Source organism: Lichenostomus cassidix, unplaced genomic scaffold (assembly GCF_008360975.1).
Source record: "Lichenostomus cassidix isolate B80296 unplaced genomic scaffold, HeHo_3.0 HiC_scaffold_43, whole genome shotgun sequence".
Taxonomy (NCBI): Eukaryota; Metazoa; Chordata; class Aves; order Passeriformes; family Meliphagidae; genus Lichenostomus; species Lichenostomus cassidix.
This window is the reverse complement of record NW_028147635.1, coordinates 273,020-290,606: the sequence shown is the minus strand read 5'-3', so window position 1 is coordinate 290,606 and position 17,587 is coordinate 273,020. Positions and strand designations below refer to the sequence as shown.

At 52.2% G+C, this 17,587-nt stretch overlaps 1 pseudogene; it reads left to right on the top strand.

Annotated features, from left to right (window-relative positions):
* Positions 1-774: 774 nt before the first annotated feature.
* Positions 775-2,922, top strand: LOC146421063 (serine/threonine-protein kinase pim-1-like; annotated as a pseudogene).
* The last annotated feature ends 14,665 nt before the right edge of the window (positions 2,923-17,587 follow it).

Below are 17,587 nucleotides of genomic sequence, written 5' to 3'. Positions count from 1 at the left end.
CAGCAGTCAAGCCTCTGGATGTGGGCTGAACACGGCAAAGTTCCCGTGTTTGGACAGACTCAGGGGCTGCCCCCGGGGGCGCGCGGGGCTCGGCCGTGGGGTGCGCGGGGGCGAGCGGGGAACGGACAAACGGCCACTCGGACTAACGCCCACTCGGACAAACGGCCACTCGGACAAACGGCCACTCGGACAAACGGCCACTCGGACTAACTGCCCCGGAGCTTCAGTTGCAGCGGCGGCAGCGGCGGCAGCGGCGGCAGCGGCGGCAGCGGCGGCAGCGGCGGCAGCGGCGGCAGCTAAGGAAGAGTTTCTAGGACCCTCTCCGTCCCTTTCTCCTTTGCTCCTCCTCTCCCTCTCCCCCTGTCCCGCAGCCTCTCCCGGTGTCCCTTTCCCTGTGTCCCCTCCTTCCGCGGGCTCCCTCTCCCCCTGCCGGGCGGGGCCATGCGCCCGGCCCGCCCCCTGCCCCGGCCGGGGCTGCCCCCTTCCCGCCCCCGGGCGGCCCGCCGCGCTCTCGGCTCCGCCCGGCTGTCGCCGGCATGGCTGTGGCGCTGCTGGGCGGGCCTCAGTGGCCACGGCTGGGGCAGCATCGCCTGTCCCTGGCTCCGCCTGTGCGGGCGGCGGTCCCGGCGGCGGCCCCGGCGGCGGCGGCCCCGGCTGTCCCGGCTCCCCGCCGAGGAGGACACACGCGGCTCGGCCGCTCCCGCCGCCTCCGCTGCGCCTTCCCCGGCCCGAGCTCCGCCGCTCGGCAGTCCGGCCGCCGGCCCCGAGCCGCCCATGCCCCGTTCAGAGGGGCATGCCCGGCCCGGGGTGGTGCAGAGGCGGTCGGGGGCCGTGTGTGGCCCCGGGCCGAGCGGTGACGGCCGCGTGTCGCCCGCAGGGAAGGCGCAGGAGGCCCTGCAGGAGCGGTACCGGCTGGGTGCGCTGCTGGGCACAGGCGGGTTCGGCAGCGTCTACGCGGGGACGCGGCTAGCGGACGGCGCCCCGGTGAGTGGCGGGGCTGGAGGAGGAGGAGGAGGGGGAGAAGGAGGAGGAGGAGGGTGGGGCTCGGCAGGGCGGGCGGCGAACTGAGCCCGCTGCTCTCTCTTGCTCGCAGGTGGCCATCAAATGTGTACCGCGGAACCGCATCCATCATTGGGGCGAGTTGGTGAGTGAGCGGGGCCAGCGGCAGAACCCGGGCCGTGCCGGGCGGGGATAAGCCGGGGCCCGGCAGGGTGGGAGCTGCCAGGACGCCTCGAGGGAGGTAGAGCGGGCGTGGGGTGAGCGTGGGGCGCAGAGCATCCCGGGCTGGGTGAGGGGTCCCAGAGCCATGGCATGGCCTCAGCCCCACTGATGGCATCGTGGTCCTCCCGCAGCCCGATGGCACCCGTGCGCCCCTGGAGATCGTGCTGCTGCACAAGGTGTCCACTGGCTGTGCTGGTGTCATCCAGCTCCTGGCGTGGGTTGAGCTCCCCGACGACTACCTGTTGGTGCTGGAGCGTCCGGAGCGCTGTCAGGACCTGTCGGATTTCCTGGCGGAGCGGAGGTTCCTGCCGGAGGAGGAGGCACGGGGGATGTTCCGGCAGGTGCTGGAGGCCGTGCAGCACTGCACCAGCTGCGGGGTGCTGCACAGGGACATCAAGCCCGAGAACATCCTGCTCGACCTGGACACCATGCAGCTGAAACTTATTGACTTTGGCTGTGGCGCCTTCCTCCAAGACACAGCCTACACCCAATTTGCAGGTGAGCCTTCCCAGGGGATGCTGCTGGGCATCTCATGGTCCAGCCTGGGTGTAGCACCGGGGCTTCTCCTATGGCTGCCACGCATGGGATTAACTCTTCAGCCAAGTTACTTTTGGGTGGGGGTCGAAGGGGGAGCTTGCAGCCCTGTTGACCACCTTCACCACCCACTCTGCCCTTGGATGGGCTGGGGCTGGGGCAGTCAGTCTGACAAAACCCCAATGAGTGTAGCAGTGAGGGGTGTCAGACTCCATGCCCCAGCCAGTTTGGTAGGCAGGTGAGGAAGGTCTTGGACTGCTCCACTCCCCTTGTTTGCCTTGGCTTGTAATTGTTTTTTGGGGGCAATGCAGAGAGGGATGAGAGTGGTTTTTCCCACCTCTGGGAATGGTTTTATTTTGCGTGTCGTGGTTGGACCTCCCCAGGGCTTCTGCTGCCTCATTCCAACACCAGTGGCTTCTTTTCCAACCCCAAGTTTGTACACGAGTCACAGGTGCTGGCGAGAGGGCAGCAGGTCACCCTGTGTGCCACTGGTGCAGCCCCTGCATGCCCAGGGATGTGGGGTGAGGCTCTGGGAGCAGCAGCATCCCCTGATGAACTCCATCTGTATTCCACAGGAACCCTGTCCTACAGCCCACCAGAGTGGATCCACCTCAAATGCTACAACGGTGGGGCAGCAACGATCTGGACCCTGGGCCTCCTGCTGTACCACCTGGTCGTCGGGAAGCACCCATTCCGGAGGGGCCAGGAGATCATCTGGGGGCGGATCTTGTTCCCACGACGGCTCTCTCAAGGTGGATCCTCATCTCTGTGGCACAGGGGGAGTACCAGTGCTGGGAGAGAGCAGCAGGCTCATGAGCATCCTGCTCTGGCAGCTGCTGAGGAGGAGGCACATGTCCTGCTCTCCTGCCCTCCTCCAAAACAGAGAATGCCTGGGGAAGTTTAGGCACAGTTCTAGCACACCCAGGATGGCCTGGGCATGGGAACTGGGAGGGAAAAGTGGACAGGAGCCTTCTCCAACTGACTGGCAGTTTCTGGTTTCTGTCCTCAGAGTGCCAAGATCTTATTAAGAGGTGCTTGTCCATGCAACCCATGGACAGGCCATCGCTGGAGGACCTCTTCAACGACCCTTGGATGCAGGATGTTCATCTGCCCTAGAAGATGGGAGAGATCCATGTGCACAGTTTGATCCAGGGGCCTGGGAGGTAACAGCTCCACACATCTTGTCCTGGTTCATTGTTGTCTGGGGCCTTGGCCAGAACACTGACAGCCTGGTGTGGCCCCCAGGGAAGGAGCAGGAGCCCCTGGAGATGCTGCACCAGGTGGAGCTGCAGCTGGAGACACCAAGGAGGACTTCAAGGATTGACAACCTCTTCCTTGACCTGGCGACATGCAAGCTGAAGATGATCAGCTTTAATCACTGTGGCACTTTCTTCAAAGACACACTCCACACCCAATTTGCAGGTGAGTTCAAAGCCAGGGGGATGCTCCCACATCTGTGCATTGCACAGCCTAGCTGGGCCCCAAAAGTTTTCCCCTTTGGCTGGGGTGGATGCAAAACTTCTTCAGTCATCTGCCAAGCTGCTCTTTGGCTCTGGGCAGCTGCTGAGGAAGTGGATCTGCCATGGCTGGCTGGAGGCTGGGCACATGTCCTGCCCTCCTGCTCTCCTCCCACAGGCAGCAATGATGGGGAGGTTTGGGCACAGCTCTGAGCTCAGCCAGCATGGCCTGGGCACTGCGGGCAGTTGGGACAAGGGGGACAGGAGCCTTCAGCTGATGGGCAGTTTCTGGTTTCTCTCCTTCCAGCAGGGCTCTGCGGATGCTGAGGCTGCTCTGGGCTCTGCCAGGGCTCTGCTGGGGCTCAGCCCTGGGCACGGCTGGGCCTGCTCTGCCCTCCCATTGCTCTGACAGCTCTGCATCAGACGAGCCTGTTCTGAGCACACCGACGGAGCTTTCTGCTTGTGCAGGTGAGTGAGACTCTCCTGCAGGCCCAGAGATTGCAGTGAGGGATACACATGCAATTGGCAAGAACCCCAACACTCCACAGTCCCAGCTGAACACCTGTATGTCCACAGCATGTTTTGTCTGTCCCACTCTTCATTCCTTTTGGGTTGGAATTGTGCAATTGCACTTTCTTCCTCCTCTAGAAATGCCACGAGTGAGCCAAACCTGGCGAGTGGGCTGTTGTTCCTAAGGCAGTGCAGTCTGGAGTTGGTGAATGAAGAATTTCCCTTCTCCACTTCCAAACCAGAGCAAAAAGCTGTAAGTGGGACTTTCAGTCTTTACGAAACTACTGACAATTTCAGAGGGAATGTACAGCTCATTCACAGAGTGAGAAGGAAGGGCATCTTCTAAAGGAGTTGGGGTTTGACAGAGTTTAGATTCCCGGTCCTGCTCGGAGCGGGCAGGGCACAATCAATTTCCTAATACTTCAACCACAATTAAAAAAAAACAATATTGGAAACAAACTCCAAAATCTTTAATAAAGGCTGCTGAGGTCAGTAAGATAGATCCATGCCATCAGCTCATTTACAAAGTAAATAACTGAGTTCTCTTTTACAAAAGATCAGTTGCCTTTTAATCCAAAGTTACAGAATGTTTTTTACTACACACCTGAGTTTTGTTTTTATCTTTCGTATTTCATGTGGTTTTTTTCTTTCCCTTTTTTTTTCTTAAACCAGAAAATATGTCTTAAAAAAGAAATGTCCTTTGCACCTGGTTCTCGTGTGAAGCAGCTCCCTTCCCTCTGGCCCCAGGGCTTGGGGCACTGTCAGCAGCTGCTGCTTCAGCCACTGTTTCTGCTGGCATTGAGAGCAACAACCAAACTGTGGCTGATCCCGAGGGAGCAGCAGCAGGGCCTGGAGCTGATCCCTGAGTCTGGGGCAGGGCTGGACAAATGACCCCACAGCAGCAGCAGCAGCAGCAGCAGCAGCAGCAGCAGCAGCAGCAAATGGAGCTGACTTTGAGCACAGCCCCTGCCACTCTTGCCTCCTGTTTGCAGTGGTGTCACAGCAGCCTGAGGCACCTGGGAGCCCTCAGTGCCAGCAGGGACTTGAGATGGCAGGCCCTGGGCTCCTGGAGGTTGTGCAAGGAACGGAGCTGGGCACTCCCTGTCCATATGGAGCTTGCAGATGGAAAAGGCTGCTGTGCCCAGGCAGCTCCAAGGGCAGAGAAATGAGGCTCTCGAGCACTTGATCTGGGCCAGTTCCACAGTCCTGGGCAGCAGCCAGCGAGCAGAGGGGGAACAGAGGGCACAGCAAGAGGGACAAAAGCAGTCAAGTGCAGAGACTGGAGAGAGCCAGACCTGGCAGAAGGAAAACCTGCTTCCTTGCACTCTTGAAGAAAGCTTTTGGCTGTTTCAGAGCACTGAAAGGCGTGAAGGGCAGAGAGGAGGTGACACCAAGCAATGCTCCTGTTTTCACACCCTCCCCTCTCAGTGTCCCAGAAGGAATTGGATGAACTGTATTCTTCTCTCTGAGTCATCTGGTTCAGCATGAGCAGCTTAGCACCAGGGGCTAAAGGGCCTGAAGCCTCAGGCCTCAAGAGCTGACCAAGAGGGAACTTTTTGAGCAAATTAATGCTGCTAACATGGACCAGGCTGAATGGAGCAGATAGAATCCTGGAATTCTAGAATCCTTTCTGTTGAAAAAGACCTCTGAGCTCATCAAGCCCAGCCGTTCACCCAGCACTGTCAGCCCAGCACTAAACCACATCCCTGAAGTGCCAAGGCCTGAACAAGAGGCCTGACTGAGGCCTGAACAACAGGCCTGAGCCAAAGGTGACCTCTCCATGAACCTTCCAACCAAAGGTTGTCTTTGTATCCACTCATTAACAAAACATGCATGATCATTAGCATTGTGATAGATGTATCCACTAATTAGTGAATCATGTATTGACTTTTCTGTATTTAGAAGCTAAACAAGGCCATGAAATCCAACATCTGGCCTGGTTTGGGGGTGTATGGTCAAATTCAACTCCCTTGGTTCCTCCTTGAGCCCTGGCCAGGCTTTGGGAGAATCCAAGAGGAGAATGAATCCAGATGTTCCTGCACTGGAAGTGCTGTCTGTTTGTTTGTTCAGCACTCTCCAAGCTGGGCTCTCTCCCAGCGAGGTTGGAAGCCTCACCTGTGGCTGGACACAGCTGCAGGAATTCCCAGTGTCCAGAGTGGCTCTGCAGCCCTTGGCTGTGACAGCTTCCCCAGCTGATGGGTGGGGGTGGGTGATGGTAAAGTCTGAGGGTAACTGGTGATGGATGTTTCTAAATCCCTTCAGGCAATCTTTGGTAGGAATGATTGGGTGCATTGCTGAGCTTCTCCTGTTGTGGTTCTTTGCTGCTCTGAACTATAGGAAATTGCAATGATTCCTTCAGTTGGTGTCTGTGTCTTTGGTGCTGGCCCTGCCCACTGGCAAAACAACATTGGCATAGTCTGTCCAGATCACAGCAAAATGTCACTTTTTAAATATTAATGTAAGGAATTGGTCCCATCCAAGATTCCTGGTTGGGAAGACCTTCCCTATAGTTCACTGGCTCTGGAGTGGGCTGAGATCAGAGCACTGTGTGAGCAATGGGGAAGTCAGCTAAAAGAAGGTGATCCACTGGATGTATTAAAATGCATCTAAAATTGCATATGGAAAAAGGAAAAGATCTTGTGGGTTTGGGAAGATGAGGATAAATTTTGTTAACAGTATATTGGAAAAAGCACCAACAGAAGGAACAATTGGTTTTTGGAATGCTCCCACATGGAGCAACAGAAGTTTTTAATCTTGACCTCAGATTTCTTTGTGCAAGTGAAATAATATAATAATATAATATATATATATATATAATTATATGTAAATATATAATTAAAATATGTATGTGTATATATATATACACAAATTATTAATAATGTGAAATAATGCTGACAATATTAATTTGTTACCTTTTGCTGCTCAGGGATGTAACACTAAATACCCTACAGAAAATGTTTGGCCAGGACCTGAACGTCAGTGGGAAAATTGGCGAGTTTGTGTATAATGAATAAAGGAGGATGGGATGAAATTGGCTATTTTTATAGGGTTTGCTGATACTGTGATATGGAATGCTTTTTCTGTTACTGTGAGAAATAAAGTGTCTAAGGCTGCTGGGTTTTTCATATACCACACTATCCACAAGCTGTAGGATTTCTGGAATAGATGGAGGGTATGTTAAAAGAGCAGATGAAAAAATGAGGAGATGGGAACCTGTCCTGATGGAGAACTCCTTACAGGTCCACTGCAGAAGCTGCATGGCTGGACCTTCATGCATTAGATTTAATGAGGATAAATCAGAAGCAAATGAGAGTTATCAATACCAGAACAGGAATTCAGATTCCTCCAGAACACTTTGGTTTGATAACTGCTCACTAAAGCTTGGCCTTGCAAAGTGTTCATGTCATGGGAGGAGGAATTGATGCAGATTATCAAGGAGAAATTCAAGTAATTCTGTTAAACAATAGTGAACAAGATTGGATTATTCAACCCCGTGACAGGGTAGGACCATTATTGATATTGTAGTTTTAAAGACATTTGTAAAAAATGGAGATCCACCTCAAATCACTACTGCTTGTAAAGATAAAGGGTTTTGATCCAGCAGTCCTAATAATGGAGCCAAGGTGTGGATCCAGAGGCCAAATGGCCCTCCTGAGCCAGCTGAAGGAACAGCTCTGGGGAAAGACAATGCAGTTTTAATCCTGAAACCTGGGCAGGAACAATGAGAATATGTCCCTGCAGCCAAGTGTTCTATGGGAGAACAAGTAGATGTTATAGGATGTTGTTTCACAGATCCTGCCAGACCAAATCTCCCTGTTTGCCCCAACGTTCCCTTTGGAAAATGCTCTGATCCACAGGGCTCCATGTGAAGGCTGATGTGACCCTGAGTGCCTTCCACAGGAATTCCAGCCAGGAGCCTGGAGCACCTCAAGGACTGGGACCTGGCAGCTCTCCAGCCAAAGGGGAAAGGATCCCACCAAGCCTTGTTACCCACAGACACCGCGGTGAAGCTGAACAGCAAAGGACCTTGGGGCATTATTGTGGAATTAAAAAGGAGCCAGCTCCATGGACAATGGAATTATTGTTCCTGACCTGAATGAGATTGAGGAAAAAGAATGAATAACCTCATCACTAAAGTACTGCTTATGTCTGTAAGTTGTATCTTGATAGTCAACCAGAATCTTTGTTTACCAGAAACACCTCTGGAGTTTCACCAAGGGATTAGTCATAAGAATTCTTATGAAAATGTAAAGATCAAAGTTAGGAAAGTACTCATTGTAACTAATTGCTGGGTATGTTCTCAACCAATGTTGGGAGGAACAGGATTCCCTTGGAGGGCCCACGCTACAGGGTGGCAGAACTCTCTCAATGGGCTCTGACTCGTAACAGAGCCAGTGAAGGGATAATTAAAGAAAACTGTGCTGTGGAACAAAGGAATACATTTATCAGTTTTACAGGATTCACTAGGATTTGCCTTCAGGACAAACCTACCCTGTTATAATTAGAGGCCAGAATGTGAATGGATTTCTGTGCTTGAACATCACTCACAATGTCAGTAGAGCTTGGGGTGCTGGAGCTGCTCAGGGTCAGTGTTACACCACTCTCAGCTGCAGTGCCACCCTTTTGGCTACTTTGGCAACAACCACAGGGAAGAGTTGGGGCCAAGGGAACATTTGCCACCCCAAGAGTGCCTTTGATTTCAGAAAGCCAAAGATTCTGGTTCACCCTGTGTCCCATGTACATTGCATTGTCCTGTAGAGTTTATGTTAAGGAGCTAAATCAATTATTAGAAGAAATAGCAAATTATAATGTTAAAATATTGAATAGCACATCCTATGAGCTCCAACAAACACGAATTGGAGCTCTACAGAACTACATGGCCTTGGATTATCTGCTTTCTGTCCGGGGAGGAACCTGTGCTATTCTAGGACAGGAATGTTGCACTTGTATCAGTGATGGGTTTGAGTCCAACAGTCAGGAATGACCTCAATAGAAAGAGCAGTAGAAGAGTGGCAGAAAGAAGAAAATTCTCCCTGGTGGGATTGGCTTCATGGCTGCCAAATTGGAGGCTGCTGTGAAATGCATTTGTGGCAGTGACTGTAATCATTGTAGTGTTTGCACTTGGTGTGTTATGATTCCATGTTAGAGTTGTTGTGACACTTTGTGCTGAAAAATGGAGCACTGAGACTTGTCTGAAAAGAGACACAATCTCAAGAAAAAAAGGAGAATTCATAAATAACATAGAGAATAGTAACTAATTAGGCATGTTTTTAAAGGAATGTTAATCATAGCTCTGAGTGATGAACTTGAACAGCACTTAATTGAAGATCAAGAGACAATGCCATTATGCCAAATACTTAAATCTAAGGTTCTGTTATTAAAATAATTATTATGAAGATTGACGTTCATCTGTAGGTCAAGGGACTGATTGAAGAACTAAGGCCTGAGCAACAGGCCCTGAGCCAAAGCTATCTCTAGATGAACCTTCCAACCACAGGTTGTATTTGTATCTGGTCATTAATGAAACATTATTAGTAATATGATCTATGTATCTGTTCACTGGTGAAACCTGGTTTTACCTTTCTGTATTTAGAAACTGGACAAGGCCATATCTGGTTTTGTTTGAGGGAGTAGGATCAAAGTCAACTCCCTTGGTTCCTCCTGGAGCCCTGGCCAGGCTTTGGGGAATCCAAGAGGAGAATGAATCCAGATGTTCCTGCACTGGAAGTGCTGTCAGTTTGTTTGTTCAGCACTCTCCAAGCTGGGCTCTCTCCCAGCGAGGTTGGAAGCCTCACCTGTGGGTGGACACAGCTGCAGGAATTGCCAGTGTCCAGAGTGGCTCTGCAGTCCTTGGCTGTGACAGCTTCCCCAGCTGATGTGTGGGTCTGGGTGATGGTAAAGTCTGAGGCTAACTGGTGATGGATCCTTCTAAATCATTATAGGCAATCTTTGGTAGAGATGACTGAGTGCATTGTTGATCTTATCCTTTTGTAATCCTTTGCTAATGATTCTTTGCAAATGATTCTGTAGGGCTGAGCATATCCTTTTGGTCTTCTTTGCAGTTGTGTGTTATAATAAATTACACTGTTCCCTCAATTGGTGTCTCTGTCTTTGGTACTGACACTGCCCACCAGCAAAACAGACACTGAGGGCCCCATAGAACCAAAGGGGCATTGTGACACTGCAGGGCCTCGTGTAACCCAGGGGAGCATGGTGACACTGTGGGGCCTAAAGGAACCAAGGTGCCATTGTGACACTGTGGGGCCCCATGAAGATAAGGAGACCATTGTGACATTGCAAGGCCTCATGGAGCCAAGGGGCCATTGTGACATCATGGGGCCCTAACCAACCAAGGGACACTGTGACACTCTGGGGGCCCTTGGAATAAGGGAGATCATTGTGACTCTCTGGGGCTCCATGGAACCATACTGACCCTTGTATAACCAAGGGTCCATTGTTTTCCTCTCCCTGGCACTGCCCAGTCCAGCCTCTCCCTACCTCTGCCCCAGCCCAGCAGAGCAGCCCAGTCCTATCTGGCCCTGCAGCAAGAATGGGAAGCAATGGAGGTCAGGGACAGTGACTCTGTGTCTGGAATGCTCAGGAGATCCTCAGCTCTGGCATCTCCTGCAGCCCCAGGACAGCCCCACTGCCCAGGACAGCAGCAGAGAGTTTGCCCCGGGGCTCCTCAGGCAGCTCCTGCTGCCCCAGCTCTTGCCAGGACTCCTGTGCACACACACAAGGGCTCCTGCTCTTCTCCTGGCACATCCCAGCTGCCCACAGAGCCTTTCCCAGAGGATCACGGCTGTGCTGGCCTGAGCAGCCATTGCTGCAGCCCCTGCCCTGCTCCCCACAGCCCCACAGAGCTGGGGGTGCTGCTCTGCAGAGCACGGGGGCTGTGCTGCCTGGGGCCATGGGCTGCCTCTGCTGGGCTCTGCTGCTCCAGCTGGGACACACAGGCAGCTGATGGTGCTCCCTGCACTCAGCCCTCCCACACGAGCTCTGCTGGGGCCATGGAGGCTGCTCAGAGCTGCCTGCCTTGTTCCAGGCCTGCCAGATGGCCTTGGGGCTGCCCTGGATCCTCCTCTGGAAGTTCCCTGAGGGTCAGAGGAGGCACTGCCCACACTCCTTTCCCTGTCCCTGCTGTGTCCCCTGGGGCTGCAGAGCTCTCATGGGTCACAGCAGACATTCAGTCCTTTATCTCTGGATGACTCTGATGCCTGGAACAGGCTACCTGAAACAGAGGCCAAAACAATTAGGTGTATAAAACGTGGACAAATTTACTCACGTCCTTCAAGGTATATTCGGGCAAGCTAAGTCTCCCTCGGGGACTACACCCAAAATGGACACCAGCTCACGAATTCTTTACCTTTTATAAGTTTTTTCTTATTAGCATATTGGTCCCTAATTCTCTAATCACACCTTCAGGTGATGACACTGACCACCCCAGGCCCTGCTCCCCACTTTTCACTGTTGTTCAGATATTTTCTGGCCCCAGGGTAACAAATATGTCCTTGAATCTCTATCCAGAGAGCTTTGTTTTGGATAAATGTGTTGGGAACAGAGGTTTCCAGCATTCTATAAGAGCACAGAAATACACCAAGTTACAGACACATGAAAAGAAAAAAACCCCAAAATTATTAAGGCATCATTGTGACCCCAGGGATATCCCAGACCATGTCACTTCATGCTCAGGATATGCAGTGGGGGGAAGAAGGAGGAAGGGTGGACGTTTGGAGGGATGCCTTTTGTCTTCCCAAGTCACTGTTCTGTGGGATGGAGCCCTGCTCTCCTGGAGGTGCTGAACAGCTGCCCAGCCCTGGGAAGGGCTGAAGGAATTCCTTCTTTTGCTTTGCTCATGTGGTGCCTTTTGCTTTCCCTGTTGAAGTGCCTTGATCTCAACCCACTCCAGTTTTTACCCTCCCAACTCCCTCCCTGATCCCACTGGTGGGGAGTGACCGAGGGGCTGTGAGGTGCTGCCTGGGTTGAACCAAGACACCAAATGTCTGTGCTTTGCTTTGCAATATTTCAGAACAAGTGTGTGTTTTATTCACCTCAATAAGTGTAACAAAAGTTTCCCAACAGCTTCTAAGAGATAGAAATGCCAAACATATTTAAAGGGTTTACGGATAACTTTAAAAAACTTGCATGACAATGAGCCTGGAAATCACAGATGTTTATTTACTCAATGCTTAATAGGTACTCAATTTACTTAAACATTTACTCAATGCTGAAGAGAGCTCTTGTGATTTACTGTGAAGAAGTATTCAGGGATCCCTTAGAGATCTCTGTTCTTCCTAATTTGCTTCACTGGGCTCTTCTTCTACTTTCACATGTTGATAATTTGAAAGTTATAAAATATATGTTGCCTTTTGGAGAGGTAAATCCAACTAATTTTCCATTCTGACTTTCAAGAAAGTTCAGTGTCAGAGTTTGTGAATGACAGGAAATTCACTGTCATTCAAATATCCTGAAGAATTAATTGTTAAATTAATAGTGGAGCATGCAGCCTCATTCAGAGTCATCATTTGTAGATGGCACACATTAAATCCTTATATTGAAAGATTTTAAGATCCCACTATTACATTTTAGACGAATCTCCTGTTCCAGAGTTATGACAACATTCTAACAGATGAAATACATCAAATATTATCCTTTGGATCTCTAAGCAGGATGGAATTGACTTCTCCACGCTGATGTGAAATGTTTCACAGTAGTTTGTAGAACCAGAGAATCATGGAAGCCCAGAACGATTTGGCTTGGGAGGGACCTTGAAGCCCATCCAGTGCCACCCCCTGCCATGGGCAGGGACACCTTCCACTATCCCAGGCTGCTCCAAGCCCCAGTGTCCAACCTGGCCTTGGACACTTGCAGGGATCCAGGGGCAGCCACAGCTTCTCTGGGCACCCTGTGCCAGGGCCTCCCCACCCTCCCAGGGAACAAGTCCTTCCCAAGAGCCCATCCAAACCCTCCGAAATGGGAGTATTCACCATCACTTCCTCTTGCAACTTCCCAGTTTCAAATGGAGCTGTGTGAACGTTTCAGCCATTTTAGAAATTGTATTCCAACAGCTCATCTCTGGACTTCTTTCCTTTGCCTCCTGAACTGTGGGAGTTTTCCTCTGTTTTATTCTGCATTCTAAAGGGGCAAATGATGGAATTCTCAACTATGGTGGAAGGAAAACCTTTTTCCCAATGAGCCCAGTATTTGCACACCACAGTTCTTGACCCTAAACTTGGGGTTGCACATGTTCCATGTGCAAGAGCCTCTGCATTTTTCAGTGGTGCCTCTAGCCTGATTTGAGAAAGGAATTCTCTGCTGAGTGTGCAATTATCAGAGTTAACAGACACCAGAAAATGATTGTTGGACAGAAAAAAGATTTTTTGAATGGTTTGCACAATAATTTCTACCTTCCAATTATTTACAAACAAATTTCAGCCTGCAGCGATGCCTTCTAGAACTTTACATCTGTGCATGATGTGCAAACACAGTTTTTTAAAGCTGTGGCACATGCACTGATTGCTTTTGCAGTCCCTGATGTGTCCCTGCGAGAGGCTGTGTGACAGCTCTGTCACCGCCCTCTTTGCACACTGCTGTCCCAGCCGGTTCCAGCCGGTTTGCAGCTGGTTCTGAGCCCCCCTAGCCCGCCGCTGTCCTGGGGCTGCTGGGGAGTGGCCCGTGGGGACAGCAGCGCCTTGCAGGCTCCTTTGTGACGTGTGGCTGCGTGTGCCCAGAGCCCATTGGGACACCTGGGGACACGGCGTGAGCGGGAGGCTATAAAAGGGCACCAAATGGCTGGGGGTGCTCAGTGCCAGGGGAGCAGCTCCGTCTGGAGACAGCATCTCCCCGGGCTAGGGTAGCATCGGAGCGACTCCAAGATGTCCACGGACAAGGAGATGAGCAGCGACGTGCAGCCCAAGAAGAAGTGGCTGATGTTTGTCAGAAGGCAGAAGGTCAGGGATGGGCTAGCAGGCAGCTGCCTCGGGGCTCGGGGCGGGCTTGCGGGCACGGAGGGAGCTGCTGTGCCAGGGGGGCCGTTTGCACCGCAGAGGGCCAGCTGGTCCTCATCCTTCTCCTGCTCCGTGCAGCTGTCCAACTGCGAGTCACGGGCAGCCCCGCAGGAAGCTGAGGAGCACCGTGACTCCTGTGCTGCCTCTGTGGCGCAGGCGGCAGCAGCAGAGAGCCGGGCAGCCCCGCACAGCCCCAGGGGCCGCGGCCAGGCTCTGCTGCGCTCGCTGCGGCGCGGCTCCCGTGCCATCCTGAGCGGGATGGCGGCTGTGATCCGGCGACGCGGCCAGCAGCCGGGGACACGGCGGCCCCCGCATCAGGGCACGGGGACAGGGACGGCAGCAGCAGCCCCCGCACTGGGGCCGGAGAGCCGGGCAGCTGCCCCGCACAGCCCCTGCTGCCCCCCCAGCCCGGAGCCCGGCCAGCTGGAAGCTCTGGGTGGGCAGGGGGCAGGGGCAGCAGCAGGGGTTGTGCTGGCAGAACCAGAGATTAATGAGAAGTCCTGTGTCATCCTGGATGAAGACGGGCAAGGGGAACACGAATGACACCCAAGCTGGAGAAGTGGAGAAGAGAGGCCTCCTGTGAGGCCACACAAGGCATGGGCAGAGCACGGGAGCCTTCATCCAGGAACAGCCACAGGCCAAGGCCCAGCTCTGCTCATCAGAGCCCCACACAGTGGGGAAAAGGCCTCAACTCCATACCCAGTTATGCACCAGTGCCCACCAAGCCCCTTACCCAGCCAGCTGGAAGATCTCGGTGGGCAGGGGGCAGGGGCAGAAGCAGAGCCATGCCTGTCAGGGGCACCAACCACAGAGGGATCCAGCTCTGAGGAGCTCAGGTCTGTGTGCATTTTGCCAGGGCTGTCCACAGTGTGGGCAGAGATCACACACCTGAGCTGGAGCACTGAGGAGGAGAGAGTCTCAGGGTCCCTCCCAGGCGAGGCATGGCCTGAAGATGAAGAGCTGAGCAGCAAAACTGGGGAAGAGAATGGCTCAGGCTCCTTGCCATGTTGGTCATGGGCTGAAGACACAGCTGAGCTGGAGCAGTGAGGCAGAGAGTGGCTCAGGGTCTCTCCCATTAGAGGCCTGGGCAGAAGACAGAGACCTGAGTGGGAACGCTGACGAGGACAGTGGCTCTGTGTCCCTCCCAAGTGACTTGTGGCCAGAATGGAGCCACCCAGCCTGGAGGATAGAGGACGACAGACAGTGCCTCAGGGTCCCTCCTACGGGACATTCCAGATGGCACTTGGGGACAGCAATTCCTAGAGTGGCACAGGTTGTCCCAGGCATCCCTCACAGCTCTTGGCATGCGACTGGCAGGCTTGGGATGGAGAGGTTCCCTTCCCCAAAAAGTCTGGTTCAAAGGCACCTTCACCACTCTGGCAAGGCCCCAAAGAAAGAACCTGCTTCTCTTCTTTGTGACATCGATGTGACCAGGAAACAAGATGTGCCAAAGTAAGTGCCAAAGCAAGTCAGGGTTCTGGTCTGAGTAACCAAACCCTGACATTGGCAGTGACATTTCCAATGACCTGGACAAGACTGCTGAAGGCACCCTCAGTCATGTTGCAGATGCCACCAAGTTGGGTGGCAATGTCCATCTGCTGCAAGGCCAGGAGGCTCAAGACTGAGGTGCCATTGTACTTGCTGCCTCAAGAATTTGAGGAGTAAAAGTAAGAGAATTTATTAGATTTAAATTATGTAGGTTAAAATAGGGCTAGATGTTAGTAGAGCTTTCTTCTAGAATTAAGGATAATTGGATAAAGGCCCTCTCATGCCCTTTTTTCCTGTTTAATTAGAAACAAAATATATTAAATAATTATTAATAAAAAATAATAACTAACTAACCAACTTCATTAAAATGATACCCTAATAACTAAATTAACTAAATTAATTAATTAAGCAAGGTAAAGAGTTCCAGAAGTTTAAACTAGACGTTAGTTGGTAAAGAAAACTGCTAGAGAGCTTTTGTTTTATGATAGATAATATTATTTAGCATTTGGCCTGGAATATGTTCCTCTGGAATATGTTCCTCAGGCAGTTGAGTTGTAGCTCTTGCTCAGTTAGAACAACTTCCATAAGATGCTTTAATTGAAATAAAATGATGGAACTGACAAATCAGAAGTGCTTGTTGTTTTCATTGTGCTGCAGTCATTGATTTGGGGGAAACTGCTGAAGGCTGAAGCCTTTTGGTCTCTGGGGCGTTGCAGTGTGTGCTGTGTGGGGCAGAGGAGAAAGGCGCTGCCTGGGGCGGGAGGGATGCAGGGACACCAAGTGCTTGTGACTTGTGCCACAAGGCCTTGGTCTGATGCAAAAGCTCCTTTTCTTGTGTCCACTTCTCCTCCTAGAGAGTTGCCCTGGTGCAGAGATCATTCTGTAGGATCTCTGCAGGGAGCAGAGCTCTCAGCCATGCCAAGGAGATTTTCCAGAACTCTCTGTTCTGCAGGCCAGCAGCTGCCAGGCTGTTTTGTGGAACTCATTGTGAGGCACACAGGGATTTTCCTGCCAGGACATTGGATCCCACTGGCTGTGTCAGGTGCCTGCAGAGGTGCTGCAGCACTCAAATGCATTTGCAAATGCAGCTCTTGAAGCCTGGCTGAAAATCTCCTGAGACAAGGAGCCTGAGAGGACACGTGCTTGGCCACACGCATTGTGCAGCTGAAAGCTCCAGGATGCCACAACGTGCCATGCAGGACACTGCCTGGCATTGGGGTTGATAGCAAAGCAGATGCTTGCTTTGTCTTTGCAGTCTCCAGCTGCTGCTCCCTCCCAAGTGAGCAATTCCCAGGAGATAGATGTGTGCAGAGCTGCCTGAGCTCCCTGAGCAGGCCTGGCAGGAGCTGCAGCACATGGGGTGGCAACCCAGCCTGGCGAGGCTGTGAATCTCTTGGTGCTCCCACAGAGGGGACTGCTTTGGGCTGAAAGGCTCCGTGTTTGCCAGGGAGTTCCAAAGGAAAAGGGAAGATCCTCCTGAGCTCAGGCCAAGGGCAGCTGCAGCCCACTGAGGTGGGTGCTGAGCACCTCACAGCTGCAATCCTTCATTCCCATGCATTTCCCAGCCTAGTCCATATGCCCAGTTTCCTGTGGCCAACAGGAGCTCCTGTATTTATAATCTGAATGTCTTCCACGTCACCAGAGGTTTTGCAGATGAAGCAGAGCATCCTGTTCAGTCTCACCACTGCTCTTCCTTTTGAACTCCCTGCCTTGCCTGGAGCTCTTGGCTGAGGCATCCTTCCAATCAGCTGTGACAAACTGGAGTGAAGCCAAGCACCAGCCAGGCTGCCTTTATTACTCTGGGCTTCAATTCCTCTGCTGATTTGGTGTCGTGGCAGTGTCCTGACTCTGCTGGGCCTGGCTGGCAGCAACCTCTCTGCTCGGTTTCTCTGGAGCACTTGGTAAGGAAGGTGTAAGTCGTGTAAGGCAGGTGGCCAGTACACATTCCTGAACACAGGGGTGGAACAGAGAAGCAAATGAAGTGCCACAGAAGTGGCTCAAGCAGTTTAGATTGATGTCAATTATTCCTTTTTACATCATATCTCTGTAGCTTGCAGGGACAAACACAAAACCGGGGATGAAATATCAAGAGTGAATTTATTTTCATCATTTCACCAAGCAGGGGATCCCTGAAGCAGCACCCAGGCAGAGGCACGTGGGGAAGGACATGAGAACATTCCCAAACATGCTGCTCTCCCCTGTTTATCAGGGTTCTTCACGGCCATATTTTGCCACTGTATGCTTGGATTTTTCCCACAGCAGGGCAGCAGTCTCCTTTCCTCTAGGTCTCTCTGCAGGTGACAAAAACAGTTTGCTGAGTCTTCGAAATAAAGTTTAATGATTTTACAAGAAGAAACAGTCACTGAAAAA